The following is a 10972-nucleotide window of genomic DNA, read 5'->3' as shown; positions in this document are numbered from 1 at the left end:
GACAGGAGTCTCCTTCAATTTACGGACAACTCAGTAAACTGCAAGAAAAAGGCAATCTTATCCATAGCCTAACCTCCAGAAACCTATAGACTCCATTTCCTGGACCCCTAATATCACCCTCATCAAGATGTGAGGGGGTTTAAGTGCTTGCCATGGTGATGTGGGAAACAAAGGCAAATGAAAAAGTAAATTCCCTTGGGGCACCTGGGTGGCTCAATTGGCTGAGCGTCTGACTTCACCTCAGGTCATGGTCTCGCAGCTCGTGAGTTCTAGCCTTGTGTCAGGCTCTGTGCTGACAGCTCGGAGCCTGGAGCCTGCTTCAGTTTCTGTGTCTCCCTCTCTCTCTGTCCCTCCCTTGCTCTCTCTCTCTTTCAAAAATAAATATCTAAAAAATTAAAAAAAAATTAAATTCCCTTACTGCCTACGGCCCATTGACAAGTCCTTGAAACAAGTAGATGATCTCTCTCTGGGAGCTCAGCTGCCTCAATGATGACACTTTGCTAGAGACGAAAGGGAATTGTGGCTTAACATTATCCTGACCCGCCCAGGATCCTATGAGTCTCCTTAGACACATAAGAATTCCTTTGTAAACCTCCTTTATCTTTAACCCCCAAGTATATGTTGGCAGTTATACTCCAAGCATATGGCCCCTGATATACATCTGGAGGATTTCATGACTGAGGTTTTACTAAACAGTAATAAATGATGTTTTCCTAACAACAGCTAGCCCCTCAAGGTCCTGGAAACCTTGCTTCCAAAATTCTTTAGAGACTTATGCTGTCCCTAACCCCTTCCCAAACTGAAGCTATGTAATCAGTCACTCTTCACAACCCCAGTGCAACTCTTACTGCCCATGGGTCCTATCCCCATGTGTTAATAAAATCGCCGCCTTTTTTGCACCAAAGATGTCTTCAAGAATTCTTTCTTGGCTGTTGGCTCTGACCCCCACCATCACCCCCCAAATCTCATCAAAGTGACCACAAAGGCAGAGTTTGGAGTTAGGTAGTCACAAGCCAAGGAAGGCCAAAGATTGCCAGTAAACCACCAGGAGTTAGGAAGAAGCAAGGAACCATACCTCTGCAGATTTCAGAGGGAGTGTGGCTCTGCTGACAACTTGATTTGGGACTCGTAGCCTCCAAAGCTCTGAGACAATACATTTCTGCTATTTCATGCCACCCAGTTTGTAATACTTTGTTGTCACGCACCCAGGAAACTAATACAGAGCCTCAGCCATTTAACCACCACACTGCAGATCTGAGCCCAAGATGAATCAGGCCTTTTTTCTCCTGTCCCATTCCTGTTCTCATAGCCGGCCATATTCTCCGTGGTGGTCTGCTTGTACAACCCTCAGACAATTACACCCATGACATTCCTGGTCTCCCTCTTCCCTTCTGGCGGGCAGCACACCAGTGGTCTGTTTACTTCCCGACATGCCCTGCGTTGGGCCAGTCAGGTCCCCTGCCCCCTGCCTCTTCCTGGCTCAGGGCCAGCCCAGCCCCTCTGGGGAGACAGTAGATTGAAGCCCCCTTCTGGGTTGCCTAGGCGACAGTGCCGTCTGAGTGCCCTGGAGCCAGGCAGCTGTGGCTGCAGGGAAGGGAGGGACAAGGGAAGGGGTGGGGGGTGGGGTGGGGGGAACTAGGGGAAAGACCCAAGGATAGTCCTTAAAAATGGCTCTAGTATAAACCCAGAAGGTGAAATTAAAACAGCCGCCTTGCCATAACCAGCATTATAAAGGAACACGCAAGACTTGAGATACAGAGGAAAGACTTTACTCAGGGAATTCTACAATGGAGCCCAGCTCTGTGAGTCCTTGAGTCCAAACCCCATTCAAATCTATGCTTTGAGGCCTTTTGACAACATGAAAGATCAAAAGATAACAAAATTCAGGCAAATGGGGACTGGCACGTTGTACACCAAGGGCGAATCTCCTACAAACTGCCTTAAGGTGCACAGTAAATGAAGAGAAAGATGCTTGTGATTTTAGGTCACAATAAGCAATGCCTGCTGTGCAGGAAACATGCAGAGTACTATGTATGTGGGGTGGGAGTACAGAGAGGAACAGGATGTTATACTTGCCCTTCGGCAACACATAGTTTCTTCCTTCAAATGTTACCGTAGGACTGGACTTCCATAACAGCATGCTTGAACACTCCAAGGCAGTTTTTCTCAGTCCATGGAGTTACATAAGGCTCCAGGAAGGCATGAGACTGGGTCCTAATCCATCAGGTCATCACATTGCCCTGGCCACAGATTGGTACCGAGGTGGGCACATACCCAGTCTCAGCCAATGACAAGTATGGAGTCTTTTGCTAGAATTGCTGAGAGGAATACATGTTCTCTCTTCTGTGCTAGAAACTGCCACCACCATCTTGTTACTAACAGAGAATCTCATTATGAAGCCAACATGGTGGTGAGCACAGCTGAGAGATGGAGGAAAATTGGGAGTTGATGTCGTCATATGAGCCCCTGAATCAAGTCATGCGAGATCTATCCCAGACTTCAGAGTATAAGAGCCAATAAGTTCTAAGTTTCTTGAGGTGGTTTATGTTGCTTCCAACTCAAAAGATTCAATAAAAGATAGGTTAGGAACTCCTTTAACTGATTAACTAATGCTTTCCATCCCCTATGTGTACAGTATACCAATTTATGCCTCTGTGTGCTTGAACATTCACAGCCAATATGCTGCTTTCTGGTACATGGCCCCCAAACTTGTTTATGTTAGTTGTATTTATTTCTGAAATTACGTTATTTAATTAAATATTAAGTAAGCTGCAGAAATACAAGTGCAAAAGGAAAGTTCCCGGTTCTGTGAAAATTAAGTTAAATGTTTTCAAAACCTGGGTAAAAAGTGAGTGTTTAAAAATTGCTTTGGGGTTAGATATGGATACATACGTATTTAAAAATGAAACAATAAAAACATGGATGGGTTTTATACTCAACTTTTGAAGCGTCTTCACGTTCTTTTTCTCCCCTAAAGACCAATGCTGGGGGTGTTGGGGGCACCTGGGTGGCTCAGTCAGTTAAGTGTCTGACTCTTGATTTGGGCTCAGGTCATGATCTCACGGCTCTGGTCGTGGAGTCCTAAGTCTGAGCTCCGCATTGGGCTCCATGCTGACCGTGTGGATCCTGCTTGGGATTCTCTCTCTCATTCTCTCTCTGCCCCTCCTCCACTCATGCTCTCTCTCTTTCTCTCAAATAAATAAACTTAAAAAAAAAATGAAACTATTAAAAAAAAAAAAGAAACCGTTGCTGGAAATAATGGATGATGCATATGGGTGTGAAAGAGACCATTAGCTGTCTCATAAAAAGCTTGGTAGCTTCCACCTGGGACAATTGGAACATTCGTTCTAGGGGAAGCCAGGCACTAGGTAAGAAATCTACCTATCCTGAGACCACCATACTGTTAGGAAGCCCAAGCTAGCAGCATTGAGAGAGAGATGCCCTGCTAACCCCCAGAGCTTCTAGCCAGGTACCAGACAAATGAGTGAGAAAGGCATCTTGAATATCTAGCCCAGTTGACTTTTCAGATGATTCCAGTGTTAGGGTCAGGCGTGAGGCAGGGTAAAGATAGGAGTCAGAGGCTAAAAAATTTTAGCAGTCAAAGGCTTTATTTGGGAGCTAAGGTCTCAGGCAAGGTTCCATGACTCAGGGAGAGAGAGGAGTCAGGGAAGTCGCACCCAGGTGTGGTGGGGTGGGGTTTTTAAGCTGCAGCAGTTCCAGGTTTAGGTCCGGGTGGCCCTTTTTCACGTCAGGTCGTGCTGTCACTTGGTGATTGGTTGACCTCCAATTCATTCTGGCACACTACTAGGGGCTTTTCATTGGGTTGTGCTGGCAAGATGGCCGTCCCCTCTACTGTGGTTCCAAGGACATCCTAACATCCAGCACTCCACCTTGTAATAGATTCTTTGTGAGAACCACCTAACTGAGCCCAGTCTGCCAGCAGAACCACAAGAAATAACACATTGTTTTTTTTGTCTTAAGCCATTTTATATGAAGTTGGTTTGTTACACAGCAATAGATAAGCAGTCTCTTGTGGATGAAAGGAGAGAATTGCAAGAAAAGGGAGGTGGCCACTAATGTCAAATACCATAAAGAGGTCATGGAGGATGAGAAAGGATCCTTGTATTTCACAATTGAGAAGTCAGTATTGTCCTTCAAGCATTGTAGTTTCAATAGAGTGGTGGGAGCAAAGGCAAAATGGAAGTGTTCCTGGTGCACGTGAGTGGTAGGATATAGATACGAGGATAAATTTGTCCTTTTTCTTTCTTTATTTTTAACAGTTTAACATTCACTGATGATTCTTACCTGAATCAATTATCTCATTGGAGATCGCAAAATGACGAATTTCTATCAGTCCCACATTTATTAGCTGACATTCTTCTGCAAAGAAGAGTTTTCCCTCATCAATTGGGGATGAACCTAATTTCTTCCTAAAATGACACATTAAATGCTTCATTCTTTCTCTTTAATTACCAATTTTCTGACAAAGGAGTTAGTGTCATAGTGTTTCCATTGGTGGTAAATGAGTTTTTCCTCCCTTTCTTCTCTCTCTTTCTCTTCAAGTATCATTGTGGATTCATGTGTGGACTCATGTATCACATTTTTTCAATGTGTTACAATCAATTACCGGCTAAATTAGTCTTTAAAGAATCAATGGAGGATAGGGCTGAGGATGTGATCAGAAAATTCCTGGAAGAATACAGTGGTTAAAGAAATACACACACCACACACACGCATTCTTATCAGTGATCAAAAAATGAAAATCAAATGACATAAAAGAGAAAAAAAACCTGTAAAATATCCAATTCTGCTACTGGATATATAACCCAGAGAAATTCTCTCATCGTTCTCATAAGGGCCACACATGAAGATGTTCACAGTGTTGTTTTTGGTTGTGAGAAGCAATTTGTGTGTCCATAACTGAAGAAGTCCTTAAGCAAAATGTGGTGAGTAGAGTATTAGTCAATAGTTAGAAGCAGTGGACTCAATCTTAAAAACATATTACTCCAGGGGTCCCTGGGTGGCTCAGTTGGTTAAGTGTCAGACTCTTGATTGTGGCTCAGGTCTCAGTCTCTCAGTCCTGAGATCGAGCTCTGCATTGGGCTCTGCACTGAGCACAGAGTGTGCTTGGGATTCTCCCTCTCACTTTCTCTCTGTCCCTCCCCTGCTCGTGTGCACTCTCTCTCTCAAAATAAATAAACTTAAAAAAAAAATGTTACTGCAAGGAAGAACACAAAGAAAAAAAATCTATCTTACAGTACTATTTACTTAAGGAAAAAAAATACATGAATCTAAAACAATAATACACATTTTAAATAAACATCTACAAACAAAAAGATATATACTTAACATACTGGAATGATTTCCTATGGTGGAAAAGGGGAATGAGATTGGAGAATACGGATAAAAGAGAATAATAAATAAAGTCAATGTGAGAAGTTTTGCGAGTGAGGAAGAGGATCAAGTCAATCCCCTATATTTAGGTAAAAATAAATAAATGATTAAATAAATAAATTGTGATAGTTTTCGGAAAGTAAAACCTTTAAAAACATTGACCTAGCAACTCTGGCTTTTTTTAATGTTTATTTTTATTTATTTTTGAGAGAGAGAGAGAAAGCACGTATGAGCAAGGAGGGGCAGAGGGAGAGAGGGAGACACAAAATTTGAAGGAGGCCCCAGGCTCTGAGCTGTCAGCACAGAGCCCGATGTGGGGCTTGAACCCACAAAGATCATGACTTGAGCTGAAGTCGGAGGCTTAACCGACTGAGCCACCCAGGCGCCTAGACATAGCAATTCTTTTAGGAATCTAGCCTAAGGAAATAGAACCTTATGCTTATTAGCGTTGTAACAGTAAGAAAAAAGAGCAGCATGCGTTCTATTGCTCTCAAACACACCCTGAGGTACACACCCCTAGGTGTTTCAGGGAGGCCTTAGAGGTGTTTCACAGGTGTTTGTGTGTGCTGGTGAAGGAGTATAGTCATGTGATATTGCGAGTTAAATTCATCATTTCCTGCTCCAGCTCCTTCCATTTGGTGTTCCTATTTCCTCTGCCTTTGCTGGGCATGGTTACAACTATCATTGAGTTCTACCTTATCTGGAGTCCTTCAGTTGCTAAGGCTGCAGAGTGTTATTCTGTGGTGTAGCCAAGACTATCTTGCTCTTCTTTTGGTTTTACATACTATTAGATGTTTATTGTTGTGTTATAATTTTTCTGTATGTAACTCTTTGAGTGTTTTCTTGTAATCCCCCTCCTCTACTCCCTCCCCCTCCAAAAAACGACAGCAACAACAACAAAAACCCAAAAGACAAAACAAGAAACAACATTTGCAAACCATACTGGAAGACAAATACAAGTAATATATGTGCTGGATGTGAAAATGAAATGGAAAATGCGAATCAAAATCACAACGAGATACCACTTTACATCCATTAGATGGCATATATATACATATATATACATATGCATATACATGTATATATACATATGTGTATATATATACATGTATATATACATATGGAAAATAACAAGTGTTGATGAAGATGTGGAAAAATTGGAAATTGGTTGTGGAGAAATTGCTGGTAGGAATGTAAAATGGTGCAGCCACAATGGAAACCAGTTTGGTGGGTTCCTCAAAAAGTTAAGTATAGAATTACCATATAATGCAGCAATTCTACTCCTGGGTGGAATTCAAAAGAACTGAAAGCAGGGACTCAGATACTTGTATGCCAATGTTCATAGTAATATTATTCATAACAGTCAAAAGATGGAAGCAACATAAATGTCCATTGATGAATGAATGGATAAACAACATGTGATTATATATAGGTAATAGATATATAAATAGATATATGCATACATATACATGTATACATATACATAAATATACATATATATTTAGAGATATATGTCAACATATATATACATATATATAATGGAATATTACTCAGCTTTAAAAAGGAATGAAATTCTGATACATGCTACAACATGGTTGAAACTTGAACCTTGAAAACAGTATGCTAAGGGAAATAAGCTGACACAAAAGGACCAATATCATATAATTCCATTTGTGTGAGGTACCTGGAAAAGGCAAATTCATAGAGACAGAAAGTAGAATAGAGGTATCAGGGGCTGGGGAGGAGGAGAATGGGAAGGTTATTGATTAATAAGTATCGAGTTTCTGTTTGGGATGACGAAAAAGTTCTGGCAATGGATAATGGTGATGGTTGAATAACACTGTGAATGTAGTTGCTATAGATTGAATTGTGTTCCCCTCAAATTCATATGTTTAAGTCCTAACCCTCAATGTGATAATATTTGGAGATGGGGCCTTTAAAATTAGTGCCCTTATAAGAAGAGACCCGCGTCTGGGTGACTCAGTTAAGCGTCTGATTTCGGCTCAGTTGGAGCCCCCCATCAGGCTCTCTGCTGTCGGCACAGAGGTAGCTTCAGATCCTCTGCCCCCGCCCCCACCTCCTCAAAATAAATAAAAAGCTTTAAAAAAAAGAAGAGACACCAGAGAATTTGCTCTATATCTCTCTCCCCACCATGAGAGGACACAGTGAGAAATCAGCCATCTATAAGCCAGCAAGAGAGCTCTTACCAGAAACTGACCATGATGACATCTTGATCTTGGCCTTGTAGCCTCCAGAACTGTGAGAAAATATAGTTCTGTGGTTGAAGCCACCAGCCTGTAATGTTTTGTTATAGCAGCCCAAGCTAAGACAGTAGTTAATGCCACTGAATTGTATACTTGAAAATGGTTAAAATGGTAAAATTCTATTATGTATGTTTTGCCACAATAAAAAAAATAGAAACAAAAAAATGAAAAGGGCAATTCTGTTATCTTGCTTCTCTTTTGCAAATCTCTAGATGCCAATCTCAGAAAGACATTAGTAATCGTCTAGCAGCGACCCTTCTGCCTTATGTGTATGAGGAAAGTGAGGGTCCTAGAAATGAACTGATGTAACCAGGATCATCATTCTCTGTTCCTCACCAGGTAGCCCCTGTCTTCAAGAACGGCATTACTATCATCCTGTTGCCCAAGCCAAATATATCTTTCTCATCCTTGACGCTCTCCCATCTTCCTTGACAGCTGTATCTTGGTGATTATAATACCTTAATACACTTGTAATCTTACCATGTCTGCCTCAGTTTGGGTCGGCTTGGTCCCTTGCCTAATAGCTTCTTAGCCAGTTTTATTGCTTCTCTTCTTGTTCCCCTCCAATCTATTTTCTATACAGCAGCCAGTGTTTCCCAAATCCAATCTGATTATTTTCTTCTCCCACTAAATCTTTTAATTGTTCCCTTTCGTTACTTAAGTTCAAATGCCTCAACATGATACTCAAGACTCTTCAAGGTCTTTTGGTACCCTCCTAGCTCTCCAGTCTGGTCTCTTCTTCCCACTTATCACCCAGGCTGTGCCCCAGTCTTATTAAACTTGTGGTTCCCTAAACACATCATGCTCATCTCTCTTCCTGATCATTGCTGAAGGATGGACATTTTCAGAGATAAATGTTACAACACACATGAATGTGTTCCATTCTTTCTTTTGCACCCTTTAACTGGCAAGGTGAGGTGGCCCAGGGCCTAACCTGGCCCTCTCCCTTGCTTCCTCCTGGTCAGCAAGGCAGCCTCAGTGGGGTCCTTTGGTTACTGGATTAAACTGCTTGCCTGTCCCTTATCTTCTAGGGCTGGTGGGAAAGGCATTTGACCAAATTGAGTTGTAAGAGTTGAAACTGGGATTTGGGCTTTCAAATTTGATAGGCTACCAAGACCTATCAAAAGACAGAATACCATAGTTTATGGGCATTCTACAGTAGGCATTAGGACTGAAACCCTAACTAGTAATATGCACCTACCACCAGAAAGTGAAGGATGGGATTCAGGAAATACTAGGTCCTTTGGCCAATCATATTCTCTTTTTTGTGTTTTAATTTTTTTAATGTTTATTTATTTTTGAGAGAACGAAAGAGAGACAGAGCGCAAGTAGGGGAGGGGTAGAGAGAGAGGGAGACACAGAATCCGAAGCAGGCCCCAGGCTCTGAGCTGTCAGCACAGACCCCGATGCAGGGCTCGAACTCAAGAACTATGAGATCATGCCCTGAGCCGAAGTTAGACACTTAATTGACTGAGCCACCCAGGCGTCCCTAGCCAATTATATACATACATATACATATACATATACATATACATATACATATACATATATATATACACATACACACACACATACATACATATATATATACACATACATACATATATATATTTAATGTTTGTTTATTTATTTTGAGGGTGAGCAAGTGAGTGCGAGCAGGGCAGGGCAGAAAGAGACAGGGAGAAGAGAGAGAATACCAAACAGGTTCCAAGATGTGAGCGAGGAGCCCATGAAGGGCTCTACCTCACATACCCTAAAATCATGACCTGAGTGGAAATCAAAAGTGGGAAGCTTAACTGACTGAGCCACCTAGGAGCCCCTGGCCAATTATATATATATATATATATATATATATATATATATATATATAATTTTTTAATGTTTATTTTATTTTTGAGAGAGAAAGAGAGTGAGACAGAGTGTGAGTGGGGGAGGTGCAGAGAGAGAGGGAGACACAGAATCTAAAGCAGGCTCCAGGCTCTGAGCTGTCAGCACAGAGCCCCATGCGGGGCTGGAACTCACAGACCGCAAGATCACGACCTGAGCCGAAGTCGGACGCTTGACCTACTGAGCCACCCCAGGCGCCCCCCAATTATATTTTTAATGTCTTCCCAGTCCACTTTCCCCAGCCTGTTTCGCCTGGTAAACTTCTAGTCACCCTTAAGCTCTTAACTTCTAAGAATTTATCTCACCATCCTCCAAGGAGACATGTAAACTTTTTTTTTAATGTTTATTTATTTTTGAGAGAGCACGCGGGTGGGGGTGGGGGGAGGGGGGAGAGAGGGAGAGCGAGAGGGAGAGCGAGAGCGAGAGAGAGCGAGAGAGAGAGAGAGAGAGAGAGAGAGAGAGAGAGAGAGGCAGAGAATTCAAAGAAGGCTAGGTGCTGTCAGCGCAAAGCCTGATATGGTCTAGAACTCATGAATCGCGGTATCATCAGCTGAGCTGAAGTCACTCAAACGACTGAGCCACCCAGGTACCCCTAGACATGTAAACTCTTTGAAGCCTGGGACTGTATCTTAATCATTGTATCCCCAGTGCCTAGCATTGCATGATGAAAGATGATGTACCTAGTAAATGTTAAGGTGGAATTTAAAACGTCAGTTGCCACAGATTCATCCACACTTGTCTCTCATGGGGTTAGCCTACCACCGTAGCACGGTGCTTTGTCAACTTGTAGTTTGCTCTCTCTCTACTCGGCTCCCTGTTGGTGGCTGCATGTGGGTAAAGGCTGAGGATAACACTTTGTGGAAATGATTTAGTCGGCAGTGTAGCTGCACCCTCACCCACACGGCTGTACTTAACGGCACTCCTAGCACGGAGTGCACGTGGTTGAGTCTTTGATATGAAAGTCAGAAAAATATGAAAAGGAAATGGGTTCAGTGACCAATAATATCCCATCTAAGGAGAAGAGGGCGTCCAAGGGGATCGCGAATCTGCAGAATTCTCTTAGAACACTGTCAGCACAGCTCAAAAGCCTTTCCTCACCTCCCAGCCTCTCTTTTGAGACTAGGCCCGGCTGGGTTAGATGGTTTCCTGTAAGCTTTTTAACAACAACGCCGTTTAAAGAAAGAGGAAGAGAAAGTAGGAGAAAGGGGCGAGGGGCCAGGGCTGAGGGAGGCTGGCTTCTGTTCAATTCAAGATGGGTCTTTAAATTCAGAGAAGGCAGCGCATCTCCATCTCTTTCGTTTCTGCTTCTGTCCCCTCTGAGTCCGCTGATTTAGCACTGAGACATATAGCCCAAGAAGGGGAGAGAGTTTCTCTTCTAAGTGTCTGGAAAAGAAAAACTTTGAGGAAACAGCCAAAAGAGGGAGGGA

This window comes from Prionailurus bengalensis, chromosome D4, assembly GCF_016509475.1.
Source record: "Prionailurus bengalensis isolate Pbe53 chromosome D4, Fcat_Pben_1.1_paternal_pri, whole genome shotgun sequence".
Classification (NCBI taxonomy): domain Eukaryota; kingdom Metazoa; phylum Chordata; class Mammalia; order Carnivora; family Felidae; genus Prionailurus; species Prionailurus bengalensis.
This window is presented reverse-complemented; position numbering follows the sequence as displayed.